The sequence below is a fragment of the Equus asinus genome, chromosome X (genome assembly GCF_041296235.1).
Source record: "Equus asinus isolate D_3611 breed Donkey chromosome X, EquAss-T2T_v2, whole genome shotgun sequence".
NCBI classification, from domain to species: Eukaryota; Metazoa; Chordata; class Mammalia; order Perissodactyla; family Equidae; genus Equus; species Equus asinus.
Window position 1 is genome coordinate 9445982 of NC_091820.1, and position 2983 is coordinate 9448964.

Here is a 2983-nt window from a genome sequence, read left to right on the forward strand (position 1 = left end):
CACTTGAGCTGGGATGTGTGACAATGCTGGGACCAAGAATGGTGGACGCTGGTGCATCACCCTTGCTGCCTACGGCCTCCTGCCGGGCAGAGATCCCTGTTATTAAGGGGTCTGAGCGCACTGCCTGCAAATAATCTGTTTGCGACTTTGAAAGTCGTTCGAGTCCTGGTTGACAAATATATTCCAGGCAAATGATGATCTGCACGATGTCTCATAGGCTTTTATCATACCGGACCTTAAATGAAACACAAAAACCAATCAGGGAGTGAGGGAAGTGTGCAGTGTTGCTTGGGAGAGTACAGAGAAGATGGAGAGAAATGCTGAGGATTTAAATGGGAAGAGCTAATGAGGAAAAGCATATGATACTATTACACTGGAATTTTTCCTTTTTTGGCCATTCCTGAATTTCCATAGTTGTAGCATTCTGTCTTGAGCTATTCTTCTGTTATTTTTATATCTTATAAAAGAGAAGAGTCTATAAAAGACAGCATCTTGTAGGCCTGGAGCATTTGTAACCGGCTTTGTTTTTTTTAAAGATTGGCACCTGAGCTAACATTTGTTGCCAGTCTTGGTTTGGTTTTTTTCCCTTCTTCTCCTTCTCCCCAAAGCCCCCCAGTACATAGTGGTATATTCTGGTTGTGAGTGCCCCTGGTTGTGCTATGTGGGACGCCGCCTCAGCATGGCCTGACAAGTGGTGCCATGTCCATGCCCAGGATCTGAACCGGCGAAACCCTGGGCCGCCCAAGCAAAGCACGAGAACTTAACCACTCAGCCACAGGGCCGGCCCCTGTAACTGGTTTTTTGAAAGATGTTGCTATTTATCTGCACATGAGTGCCTTTGCAAGCTTTCCTCGGATTTTTGGTGGGGAGGGAAAATTAGTTTTCCTATTTAAATACTGGACCCCCTGGAGAACATCTGTTTCTCAGATTGATAAATAAGGAAAGAGGATATGGTGCATACAACAAATTTAAAAAACATCATCAGCTGTGCGAAGATACCTAAAGAAAACACAACAGACAGATTTGTGGGGAAGGATTCAAGGGAAGTCAGACCTCATGGAGAAAGTCGCATAATGTGACAGTGTGTAGAGATGACTAAAGAGATGCAGCTAGAGAATCATAAAATAAATAAGAATTAAAAGTAGTGTTGATTTTTTTCTTGGGCTTAGAAAATTTTGAGAGCCATTTAAAAATAAATATTCAATGCTTCTCCCATGGAGTGTTAGAGATGGGAAAAATTGATTCCTACATGACAGGTGCTGTATGCCTGGGACCATTCTAAATCTGGGAGATACACAGTGACTAAAATACAGAATTCCAGCCCCCAAGCAGCTTGCATTCTAGGGAGGGGACACTGACCAAAAAAACAAAGGCATATATAACATGCCAGGCATATTGATAACGCTTTGGAAAAAAAGTAAAATAGGATAAAAAGCTAGAGAGAGCATGGGGGGGTGGGGATCGCTATTTTATATAGGTTATGATCGTAAAGATCACTAAGTCTAGTCACCGTTCTCCCTCTGCACAGATAAAGAAACTGAGGGACCCAGAGATAGCCCAAGGTCCCCCAGCTGCTTAGTGGCCCATTGGGAATAAAACCCAGTTCTTGCGACCCAAGACCAATGCTCTTGCCTCCACCGTAGACTAGCCCACAGTTGGAAATGAATTTCTGTCGTCAGATTTTGAAGTCCATCCTTTCTTCCCTTCGTAATCAATTTATATTGATTCTCTAATGAGTATAAAATAAATTGTCCAATCTACTCCCATACTAACTTATGGCAGCAGTAACAGTACCTTAGATTTAGAAAGGGTTAATTTAGAAAGGGAGTTGCCTAGAGTTGACCAGACCAACTGTGCGGTCACTAAGTGTTCATGAGCATACTCAGCACTCTTCACGGTGATGTGACACAGTCAGGAATAGAGCACTGCGTCTCCAGCTTTAATGTGCACAGGAGTCAGCTGGGAATCCGGTGAAAATGCAGATTCTGATTCAAGAAGTCTAGGTGGGGCCTGAGGTTCAGCATTTCCAACAAGCTCCCAGCTGATGCTGATGTTGCTGCTCCACAGACCCCACTTTGAATAGCAAGGGTCCAGGCACCTCTGCTCCAGTTTGCGCAACACAACTGAAAAAACCCCTGCGAGAGAAGCTTGCATTTTTCTTCACTTCCCCATTGCCCTATTCCCCTCCCTTGGAAGAATCCAGCTTAAAAAAAGAAAACATTATGAAACACCAGTGCCAAGCCTGAATTACAATGTGAGGCACGTAATTATCTGGGCAAAAAACAGATGTCTCAGACTGGGGCTTAGCTCAGCCGGCTGCCGCTGCCGGGGCCACATGATACAGTTGCTTGATTGAAGAGATGGCTGAGGCCACATGGCATATGCAAGAGAAAATGTGCCTGAAACTCGGGGAGGTGAGAAGTGAGCAAGGGTTACCATTGCATAAATAATGTTGGGAGCTCCTCATTCCCCACCAGATTGCAAGCGGAGACTCCTGCATGCCAGTCTTGGCTGCAAGGGTGACTCAGTCTGTGTCTGCAAATGAAAGCTTTCATCCTTGGCTGTGAAATAAAAATAGCAAAGAGTGTGTGCCATGCGAGGGCTTTTCCTCTACAAGGGGCTGCCACTGTCCACTGTCAAGAGCCTCTGCCTGAGCCATCCTGAAGGAAAGAGTGAGCGTGAACGATGACCTAGTTTGGGACAGATGGCAAAACCAGTCTGTAGAGAGCAGGCTTCGTGCAAAACCTGCCTTCTGTTGCTCTCTACATTTGAGCATATTTGCTAGCTTGCTGCAACATCTCTTGCTGTCAGCAATCTTGACTGACCCTGCATATGTGAATGCATGTCCTGGGGCCACAGAGGGCAACTCAGGAAAGAAAAGCCAGGCTCCCTCACGATGAGCTGGCTGAGCTTGGGAGAACTGGGCTCCCCAAGTCTTTTTGCAAGCTCAGTTTCTTCTCAGAGGAAAATGGTAACAATGATA